Here is a 12,316-nt window from a genome sequence, read left to right on the forward strand (position 1 = left end):
TTTATAAAGAAGAAAAACTAATTTCCTTTCAATGACTCAAAAGAACTAAAACACTATAAAACTAAGGGGGGCAGTAACCAAGTGTGCCACATTCACTACTGTATATCCAGCAGTGTTTTCCAAAAGTGCTTGAGCACAAGACTCTCTTAGCATAAAATGCAAGGTCCTTCCTCCAAAGATCTATGGTAGAGTGCAGAAATTTGTACTCTAAATAGGAACCCAAGATGATTCTTAGGATAAGACAAGACTGGGAATCAGTGGCAGGGAAAATTTATTGAGTGTATGAGAAAAACTGCAAACTTGTATTTTTTAGTAGACACCAGCAACTAATGAATTACTTGAGTCTCATTCCATTTCTTTGAAAATAGACTTAACACATTTAATGTTTTTACTGATTTTAGAGTGAGAGTGAAAGGGAGGGAGGGGGAGGGAGAGAGAGAGAGAGAGAAAGAGAAACACTGATGAGAGAGATAAACATACGTCAGCTGACTCCTATACCTGCCCTGACTGGAAATTGAACTGGTGACCTCTCTGTGCATGGGACCAGAGGCTCAACCAACTGAGCCACACCTGCCAGGGCTAGACTTAACACATTTTAAATTAAAGAAAACCATTAAAATCACTAGGTTAACTTTACATTCAATTATTCTCTATTTACTATCTCAGGCACTACTTGCTAAGTAAGCAGGAAGTAAATTGCCAAAAAGACTCCTGAAACTTAACATAAAAACTGCGTGTTTTTGGCATTTAGAATACTGAAAATAACACTATATAGTTGATTATCTATATTAAACTAAATATAACTTTACTCTATTTACCTGATTCCTTAAACTTACTTGAACTATGCCTCATCTAATCCTCACAGTAACCCTGAGAGGTTATACTACTGGTAAACCCCTCGTAGAGATAAACAAAACAAAAAAAAGCTTAAAAAATTTATTAATTTTCACAGCTAAAAGTAAGTAGCAAACCTAGGGTTCAAACTCAGGCAAACTATCATTACATGTTTGTTACACATAACATTTTAATCCCACAGCAGAAAAAAGGCAATGAGAAAGTAAATTAATTCTGTCTCTGTTTATACTAGAGGCCCAATGTACAAATTCGTACAAGGGGCTCGGCCCTTGCAGCTGCGGTGGTTGGCTCGGCCCTCGCAGCCCCAGCTTCGTCTGGAAGGTCGTTTGGTAGGACATCTGGAAGGTCGTTGAGCAGGTCATTTGGCTGTCCGGTCTAATTAACATATTATGCTTTTTTAATTATAGATCCCTAAAGGAAAGTGCTATTGTTTCAGGTTCTTGCAGAATAAATTAATTTGCATTTTAACAAATAAATTTGAACATCTACTGGGGATCAAGCCCACGACCGGGCCTGCGCCCTTGACTGAAATCGAATTACCTGTTTAACATAGAATACAAATTTGATAATATAACTTCCAGTGAAAGAGATCCTAAAGGGTGCCCATCAATGACGCCAGAATTCCTATGAAACTTTCTAATACCTGCAAAGGCAGAACCTGACAAAAGGTTTCCTCTAAGACAGAAAAATACATACATACATACATATATGTTTTCCTCTAAGACAGAAAAATATGTAAATGTAAATATATAAATACATATGGACAGAAAGAGAGAAGTAGTCAGCAGATAAAATTAATCTTAAAAAAGAATTCCCAGTATAGAAAAACCATTAGAGAAGAGCCACATGGGGATAGGGCTCCTTATACACATACAAAAAGAAACATTATGAATAACCTAAGTACTAAATATTTAGTAATCAGTTTTCTTTTAATATATTTTCATTGATTTCAGAGAGGAAGGGACAGGGAGAGATAGAAACGTCAATGATGAGAGAAAATCATTGATCAGCTGCCTCCTGCATGCCCCCCTTTGGGGATCGAGCCTGCAACCTGGGCATGTGCCCTGACCTGGAATTGAACCATGACCTCCTAGTTCATAGGATGACACTCAACTGCTAAACCATGCCAACTGAGCAAAAATCACAGTTTTAAGAACTATAACACTAACTTACATTCTATAAGAGAATAAACAGAAAGTGATTATATTAGCACACATTAGATCTTAAAGACTAAAGTGACGAAGTGTCATTTTTGGTCAAACCAGAAAATATATATTGCAGCCATAAATAACCAATTTATAGTGAAGTGCTCAAATTCTGTAAATAGGGTGATCAGCACTCTTCACTATATTGGAAAAGAAAATTACAGCTAACAAAAATAACTAAAATTTTAATTTTATGAGTTTTATTAATAATGTAAGAACAAAGAAAAGACTAAAACTATTGATTTTTCTCAATAACTATTAACTAAATTACCCAAATTTTAAGAAGGGGGCTAAAAATTATCTATTCTATCAAATGAACAGATCAAAGTTAAGTGGCTGGCCAGAACTGGCCAGTCTATTGCAAAACTAGAACCTAGATTTTCTAATTCATGTTCTTTCTACTAGTCTATGAAATTGAATTATTAAGATGCACGGGACACCAATTCATATATGCAGTGAAAGCAAAAACCACTTCCTTCAAAGAGAATGATCTTGAGATCTTCAGTGTAATTAACATTCCGAAGATATGATATTAATTTTCTAACACTATTCTGCAACATTTTATTTTAATCAACATCAAAACACTCCATTTAAAAAAGAGTACTTAGGGCCCGGCCGGTGTGGCTCAGTGGTTGAGCATCAATCTATGAACCAGGAGGTCACGGTTCAATTCCTGGTCAGGGCACATGCCCGGGTTGCGGGCTCCATCCCCACTGTGGAGAGTGCAGGCACCAGCCAATCAATGATTATTTCTCATCATCAATGTTTCTATCTCTCTCTCTCCCTCTCCCTTCTTCTTTAAAATCAATAAAAATATTTTTTAAAATAAAAAAGAATACTTGGAAAAGTACTATGGAAGAAGCTGAGTTAGTAAAAAAAAAAAAATTCAGAAACTACAAAAGGAAGAAATGCTATACAAACACAAGGTAAAGAAAGTAAACATGTATGTACACATAAAACTGAGACTAAAGGAAGTGAATGCCTTAACAACAGTAAGGCCAGCTTTTCCTAACAAAAATCATGGAGTAAATGATGCCAAACAAGCATTCCCACCATGAGCAAGCATAAAACAAAATGTATGAGACAACTGTTTACAGGATTTAGACAATAGGAAGCACAAAAACTATAATCTTTCAGAGATGAGAAACTCACAAAGTAAGCCCTACAATCACCTCTGTTTTTACCTGGAGAAAATTTCCATGACCATGGCCCAGCAAGCAAGAATTTAAGAGCACAGTGGTTGTGCTAAGCTGAACTGGCATAATTCAGAGCAGTGGATAAGGATGAAATCTGCAAGGCAGAAAGTCCAGAAGTCTGTATAGGGAACCCCGTTAAGTCCTTGGCCAAGGAAGGGGCTGGATATGTGCAGGACAAAACCAACCAAGGCTGAAAAGAGAGTGACTGAGAAAGAAATAAAGAGTAGTTACGAAGTGTTAGGTCTGGGTACAACTTGGATGTCCCACCAAGCCATAGTAGGGAAACCACATGAACACCTTATTAACTAACACCTCAGACATCCAGTGGAGATACCAAAATGGCCTCAACTAAGAGTAAGAACTGCATCCTAGAATAAAAGATTTATTCTAGACTCACCCAAACAAGCCTAAAATCAAACCCCAAAGAGTTTTAAAAGTTTTAAAAGTTTGGAGGTTGAGTTGCACTAAAGTAAGGAAACACATTGAGCTCTGAACAAATCCATGATAGCCAAAATTAAAACCAAGCCTACCAAGTTCAAGGTGATCAGTCAATTTTACCTACAAGAATTTAAAAAAAAAAACACCTCATAGCCTGGCCAGTGGTTGAACGTCGACCTATATGAACCAGGAGGTCATGGTTCGGTTTCTGGTCGGCACATGCCCAGGTTACAGGCTAGATCCCCAATGGGGTCTTGCAGGAGGCAGCCGATCAATGATTCTTTCTCATCATTGATGTTTCTGTCTCTCTCGCCCTCTCCCTTCCTCTCTGAAATCAATTTAAAAAATATTTTAAAAATAATAAATTAAAAAAAAAACAATGCTTCATGGAGAGATAACACATTCAGAACCCCTAAGTTGTACCATCTCCCCAATCCAGTATACAACTGAAAAAAGTACTAAACTTGAAAAAAGAAAAGTGTGACCTATGGTCAAAAAGAGGGCATAGCCCTGGTTGATGCTGCACACCCATTAGTGCGCCAGCCTGCACACCAAAGGGTTACAGGCTCAACTCCCCATCAAGGGCACATACCAAGGTTGGAGTTTCAATCCCTGGCACTGGTCAGGATATGTGTGGAAGCAACCAATCAATGAAAGAGGTTCACATTAATGTCTCTGTCTTCCTCCCTCTCTCTCTCTCTCTCTCTCTCTTTCTCCCTTTCCCTCTCCCTCCCTCCCTCTCTATCTCTCCCTTCCTTCCTCTCTACCTTTCACTCTCTCTAAAAAATCAATAGAGAAAATATCATCAGGTAAGGATTAACAAACAAACAAACAAAAAAGAGAGTATAGTAAAAAATAGTCTAACATACATGTACCTGGAGCTCCAAAATGAGAAGAGAGTGAAAATAATGCAGAAAGAATGACTGAAATTTTCCAGATAGGATGAAAAAACATTGATTTACAAATCTTAGCTCAGGAAACCTCAACTAGATGAATACAAAGAAAACCACATCTTGCCTTATCATACTCAAATTGCTAGAAACCAAAGATAAAATCTTGAAAGCAGTCCCACAAGATTTTTACATAAAGGGGACCAAAGATATGAGTAACAGCTAACAAACAATGAAGATCATAAAACAATGAAATGCTATCTTTCAAGTGGTGAAATGCCAACCCAAAATATCATATTCAGCAAAAATATCCTTCAAACAGTAGGATGAAATAAAAACACTTTCAGATAAACAAAATCTGGGAGACTTCTTCAACAATAGTCCTGGACTATAAGAAATGCTAAAGAATATTCTTCAGGCAGAAGAAAATCAATACAAATATAAAATCATATCTAAGAAAGGAAGAAGCACACCAAAGATGGTAAATAAGTAGAGGAACATAAAAGACTACATTTCACCACTGCACTAACTAGGATGGCTATAACAAAAAAAAAAAAAAATAAGTGTTAGCAAAAGATGTACAGAAACTGGAACTCTCATATACTGCTGATGGAAATGTAAAATGGTGCAGCCACTTTGGAAAACACTCTTACAGTTCCTCAAATGATTATTAAACATAGAGTTATCATATGATCCAACAATTATAATTCTAAGTACATACACAAGGGGAGAAAATCATTTATCCACACAAAAACTTTTGCATGAATGTTCATAGCAGCATTATTCATAATAGGCAAAAAGTGGGGGGGGGGATGTCCATTAATTAATGAATGGATAAATAAAATGTGATATATCAACACAAAGAACTAGCATTCAGTAACAAAAAGAAATAAAGTCCTAATAAACGCTACATGGATAAACCTTGAAAAAAATTATACCAAGTAAAAACCAATCACAGAGAATCATATATTTTAAGATTCCATTTATATGACATGTCCAGAATAAGCAATCTGCAGAGACAGAAAGTAGATTAATGGCTGCCTAGGGCTAGGAAGCAAAAGGGGAAGGGAGAGGATTGGGGGGAAGAATTGAAGGGTGATGGTTAAAATTTCTAAAATTGACTATGGTAATGGATGCACATCTCTGAGAATATAGCAAAAGCCACTAAACTCTACATTTTAAATTAATTAAGTTTATGGCATGTTAATTATATCTCAATAAATGTGTGGGTTTTTTTAAGACTTTTTTTATTTTCTACATTTCCTTAAAGACATCTGTTTACAGCAAAATTAAGCCCTAGCCAGTTTGGTTCATGTGGATAGTGTCCACCCAAGGAATGAAGGGTACCAGGTTCAATTCCGGTCAAGGACACATACCTTGGTTACAGGCTCGATCCTGGCCCTGGTCAGGGCACGTGCAGAAGGCAACCAATCAATGTGTCTTTCACATGTGTGCTGTGCCAGCACAGCCAAGGGTTCAGTGAGCCTGAGGGGGGCGGTGAGGGATGTAGAAAAGACAAAGAGAATAAGCTGAGTCTAGGTCAGTGATGGTGAACCTTTTGAGCTCAGCGTGTCAGCATTTTGAAAAATCCTAACTTAACTCTGGTGCCGTGTCACATATAGAAATTTTTTGATATTTGCAACCATAGTAAAACAAAGACTTATATTTTTGATATTTATTTTATATATTTAAATGCCATTTGACAAAGAAAAATCAACCAAAAAGTGAGTTCACGTGTCACCTCGGGCACGCGCATTATAGGTTCACCATCACTGGTCTAGGTGGATCTTCCTGTGCCTGGCTGAGGGGAGAGAGATCCAGAGGCAAGCTGAGCCTTTATTTTATAGCCGGATGTAAACAAGGTAGTGGTCACCATAGTTACAATGTTCTTGTGAGTTTCACTTGTTTTGGCAGCACTTGCTGCACCTCCCACAGCCCATTAGCTAGCTACCCAGATAAGATCTAGGGAGCTGATAAGGTCAAGCATAATTATGCTAAGAGGGCTGTGCCCTCTAAGCTGGGACTTGTTTGTGGCTTTGGCAACAGGTCAGTCCCAGGCTTAACCCTATAGCCCAGTGGTTCTCAACTTTCCTAATGCCACGACCCTTTAATACAGTTCCTCATGTTGTGATGATCCCCAACTATAAAATTATTTTCATTGCTACTTCGTAACTGTGATTTTGCTGCTGCTATGAATCATAATGTAAGGATCTGACATGCAGGATGTATTTAGGCGGCCCCTATGAAAGGGTTGTTCGACCCCCAAAGGGGTCGCAATCCACAGGTTAATAACCGCTGCTATTGCCGCTCCCTACATACATCAATGTTTATCTCTATTTCAGGGGTGGGCAACCTTTTTGTGAGTGCATGCCAAAACCAGCAAAATCTTTGACTCAAAATTCTTCTGCGTGCCAACCCTAATTTTTTGAGAACATGTTACGCCTACTTGATATCTGTTAAGGTGTACGTATGTGAAGAACCTTGAAGAAACAATAAAATTCATTCAAGCGACAAACACAGTATATTATGATGAAAAATATTTATTTGTTAATGTATAGATGTACACTGATAGTCCAACAGAAAACTCTTCCCCTCTCTCGTCAATCCATGTCTATGGTCTTTAAGATAACTTGTTATGTAAAATTATTTATTTATCTAAGATGCACCTACACTAAATTTATCTGAAAAATGAAAAAGTTGATATTAAGAAAAAAATTGTAAATGCAAGATCATAAGAGAGGGTTTCGTGTGCCAGCAAAAGTTACTGGCATGCCATGTTTGGCACGCGTGCCAGGGGTTGCCCACCCCTGCTCTATTTCTACCCCTCTTTCCACTCTCTCGAAAAAATCAATGGAAAAATATCCTCAAGTGAGGATTATAAAAAAATAAAATAACACTACTGAATCATATATAGAAGTAAAAGATAGGACATCATCAGCATAAAGGACAAGTAGAATTATTTTGTCCATATTTGCAGGGTATTGAAGTGGGAAGTGAAAAATAGGTTGTGCCAGATGTTGACTCTAAATAGACTTTGAAAATAATACTGTTATACCTAGGGAAACCTCTAAAAAATAATAAAAATAACAAAATAACAATAAGGACCTATTGCAATAGGCCAATTATTTAAAATATCAAATTAATCCAAAATAAGGCAGGAAAGGAACAAGAAGGAAAAAACAAGAGACAAATGGAAAGCAAATAGATTTAAACCCAATGACATCAATAATCACATTAAATATAGAGGGATTAACACAACAATTAACGAGCAGAGGTTGTTGGACCAATCTCTGGGGTTGGGGGGACAAGAAGAGATAAACCAAAAAACTTATATACTTATATGCATAGCCCAGGGACATAGGCAATAGGGTAGTGAATAGGGGGCTGGGAAGAAGAGGGTAAAAGGGAGGGGTGGGGGATGAGAGATACCTGTGATACTATCAACAATAAAAAATATATATTTTTTAAAAAGTAGAGCATGGCCAGCAAAGTCAAATAGGGAGAGGAGGTCAACCAAAATGGAGAGATGAAGGTCCTTGGGCTTTAACCACAGGAAGGTCCTGGGGAATCTTGGTAAGGGAAGTTTTGATTGAGTAGGGTTGTGGGGAGCTGATACCAGAACACAGATGTTTTGTTGAGTTGTACACTTGAAATCTATATGATTTTGTGAACCAATGTCATCCCAAAATAAATAAAAAGAAAAAAAAGACATTTAATAATGACAAAAGGAAACATTCATCATAACAATTCTAAGTATCTACGTATCAAATAGTTTCAAAATACATGAAGCATGACTGAAAAGGAGAAATTCACAAATCCATAATCTAGTTGGAGTAATTGATAAATGAGAAGATAAATTAGTAGGTATATGGAAGATATGAGTAAGACTATCAACCAAATTGCCCTAATTTACATCTATAATACATCTGTACCAAACAGCCACAAAATACACATTATTTTCAAATATACATTGATTGCTCACCAAAACAGACCATATGCTAGACCTTAAACAAATTTTCAGAAAATGTCAAAAGACTGAAACTTAATAGAGTATGTTCTCTTTACACAACAGAATAAAATTAGAAATTAACATTTCTCAAAAGTCCTCTTTTCTAATTCTTCAACCCAGAATGAGTGTTTTTTCCTAATTATTCTGCCCAAAAGAGGTGCTGTTTCCTAATTTGTCCAGCATATCAGTCAAAATAAATAAATATCACTTAGGAATTATTCTTTCCAATAAATAAAATATAACCTTAATCTGATAAAGCTTCTAAATATAACTAACAATTTAGAAAAAATACCAGTACAAAAGAACAGCCCTAGCTGGTTTGGTTCAGTAGATTGGACTGCACACTGAAGGGTCCCACATTTGATTCTGGTCAAGGGTACATGCCCAGGGTTTCAGGCTCGATCCCCAGTTGGGAGCATCCAGGAGGCAGCCTATCAATGATTCTCTCTCATCACTGATTCTTTCCATCTCTCTCTCTCTCCCTCTCCCTTCCTCTCTGAAACCAATAAAAATACATTTTAAAAAAAGAAAGAACATATTACACAATACCAGAGATGCCATCAGCAAAACTGAAACGGGTAACTCTTGCAAACTACCAAGTAACAACGAGTAAGAGAGAGAGAAAGAGGAACAGAGGGAAAAGGGAAGATCTTAACTAAATATGACAAAATATTGACTTTTATATATCAGGACGTTTTATTTATTCTACTAGTTTGTCCTATACATGTTTAAAATGAAAAAGGCAGATTTAGTAAAATTAAATACATGTAACAGTTTCAGAGACAAGTTTTGCCAGAAATGGTTGGGATAGAAATTAAATTTTCAAGACTGTAGCTGAATGAGAATTAGATATAACTAACTCCATCTAACGCAATATACCTTCAGAATTCTATGAAAAAACTCTGTAAAAGTCCCATTTCTTAAAATAGGTGGTCCTGATAAACAAAGAAAAAAATTACCTTTTTCTGTAATTAAGATAAAGTTCATACTTGAATTGAAAAAACAAACAAAAATGGAATCCAATCTTCTCTGATGTGCATGCAATCAGGTCACTTAGGTGTTTGCTGGATTGAGTTGATACATAAGGGAATATGCTTCCTCAGTTGTTAGCAGTAAAGGGAGACAAGTATTTTCATGTTTTACCTTTTTTCTCATTTCCACTCCTGAATTTTCTCCCATAAGTAGTACTCCTAATTCATCTTACCATAATCCAATATGCCCTACTTTTGGGAAACACTACTACTCACTCCATCACTTGCCTCCTAAAATGGCTTTGCTACTTGCCCAAATGTCTTCGCTACTTGAGGACAGAAACAAAAATCAGAGTGAGTACAATCATGTGATTGCCAGCAACAAGATGGCCCAGTGATCCCTGCCTTATGGTATTCACACTCTGGTGTGTAAATACCCGCCCACGTTGCAATAGCACTGTTCAGTGTTAACAAAATATAGCAGAAGTGATGGCGATGTCACTTCTGTGATTAGATTATAAAGGCTCTGTAGCTTCTGGTTCTCTCTCATCATTAATTCTGAGAAAAGCCATGTCATGAGTAGCCCTATGGAAGGTTCACAGGAGGAACTGAAGCCTCCTGCCAAGAACCACAGAGTGACCTTGGAAACAAATCCTCTAGTCCAGTGGTTCTCAACTTGGGGGTCGCGACCCCTTTGGGGGTCAAACAACCCTTTCACAGGGGTCTCCTAAGACCATCCTGCATATCAGATATTTACATTACAATTCATAACAGTAGCAAAATTACAGTTATGAAGTAGCAACAAAAATAATTTTATGGTTGGGGGTCACAACATGAGGAACTGTTTTAAAGGGCCAGAAAGTTGAGAACCACTACTCTAGTCTCAGACAACAGCTTGAGAGAACCTCATGAGACCCTGAGCCAGAATCACTCAGCTAAGCCACTCTCAGCTTCCTGACCTTCGGAAACTGTGTAAGATAAATGTTTGTCGTTCTAAGCTAAGTTTTGGAGTAATTCATTAGACAGCAACTGGTAACTAATACAAATAGTAATGCTAAATAATAACACGTTCCTGCTCCTGTCAGACTAACATGTGTATTATAAAAATGCCCAAGTTCAATCCTGTGAAATACATGCTGTACAAACTCAACATACTATCAAATCAAAAGTATTTTGCATCAAATCTATAATGTTTTATTACCTACCAGAATAGTGAGATTAAAAAAATAATAATGCCCAGTATCAGCAAAGATGAGTGGCAATAGAAATGTTCACACATAGTTGCTTGTGGCATAATCAATACAGTCTTTTTTGAGAACAATGGAGCAATACCTATCAAAATTTAAAAGTCACATACAATTCCACTAGTTAGGCATTTACCCTATGGTTTACCCTGTTATATCTCATGATACACTTGCCTAAATGCTCAAAGATAAAGATAGGAAGATATAGATAATTAACTCCAGTGAAAAACTGGAAATCTAAATACTCATTTTAAAAACCTGTTAAATCAATTATAGTACACATGTACAAATGAACAGTGGACTATGATCAACTGTTAATAATAAAGAAAACATATACATACTGATTTAGAAAAGATACCTAAGATATACATAAAGAAAAAATTCAGAAGTTATGTATAATCCCATTTCCATAAGAGAACATGATGAGCTCATTTTAAGAAAATTAAATTAGGATCATCATAATTAAAGCTACATTTTCACATTTTATAGTCTCATTCATTGAAAGGTAATCATTTTTGTGCAAATTTTCCATAGCAAGCTAAATAAACCCTATTTTAATTTCATTTTTGCTTAGCACTTATACCATCCACAAATAATAATGACAACGATAGTCAATATATATTGAACAAATACTATGTGACAGAAACTATTAAACACCTCCAAATAGTTTACACATATCATGTAATCCTCAAATAGTGTAATATAAGTAGCACTATTATCTTTACTGCACAGATTTTTAAAAAATAAAACACAAGAAATTAGTAAAGCCACAAAGCCTACAAGAGTAAAGAATTCAAAATCAGAAGTTTGTTCTCTTAGCCAATACCCTCTAGTCTTTTACTCATTTGTTCATAGTTCAAGTGGAAAAAAAAGACTAATGTGTTCTATATCTAACAGGTTAGCAAATAAACCAAAACAAATGCAACACTGGAATGACTGGGACAATTCTTAACTCTTATGAGAAAGCAAAAAGAGACTAAGGATAGAACAAAAGTAATTTCTAATTAAAAATAGGTATTTTATAAATGTCTAAAAAATGACACTTATTTTACTGAAATCACAATCTTCCCTGATTGGTTAATTTCTACTAGGCAGAAATTCCTTCCAGTCAATTACATTTAGTATTCTTCCAAAAAAGCAAATTCCCTTTCTTTGAGCATCACTGTAAAAAATGTGTTACTGGAAAATGAAGAGACACTGAACAAAATCTCTCTGAAAACCTAAGAGGCTGCCCAAGCCAGGTAGCTCAGTTGGTTAGAGCGTGCTCCCATAGGCCAAGGTTTCGGGTTTGGTCCCTAGTTAGGGCACATACAAGAAGCAACTAATGAATACATACATAAGTGGAACAACAAATTGATGTTTCTCTTTTTCTTCCTCCCTCTCTCTCTCTCCCTCCCTCCCTCCCTCCTCTCTCTCTAAAAAGCAATCAATAAGTAATTATCTTAAAAAGGAAAACTATTTTTGTATAAACCTAATAGTCTATATATAGGGTTTGCCTCTCTTCCCTT

General features: G+C 36.3%; 1 protein-coding gene across 1 annotated transcript in view; it reads right to left on the reverse strand.

Annotated features, from left to right (window-relative positions):
• MNAT1 (MNAT CDK-activating kinase assembly factor 1) overlaps positions 1-12,316 on the reverse strand; it is a 209,651-nt gene that overhangs the window by 196,428 nt on the left and 907 nt on the right. The gene's annotated exons all lie outside the window — the stretch shown is intronic.

Source organism: Myotis davidii, unplaced genomic scaffold (assembly GCF_000327345.1).
Source record: "Myotis davidii unplaced genomic scaffold, ASM32734v1 scaffold281, whole genome shotgun sequence".
Taxonomy (NCBI): domain Eukaryota; kingdom Metazoa; phylum Chordata; class Mammalia; order Chiroptera; family Vespertilionidae; genus Myotis; species Myotis davidii.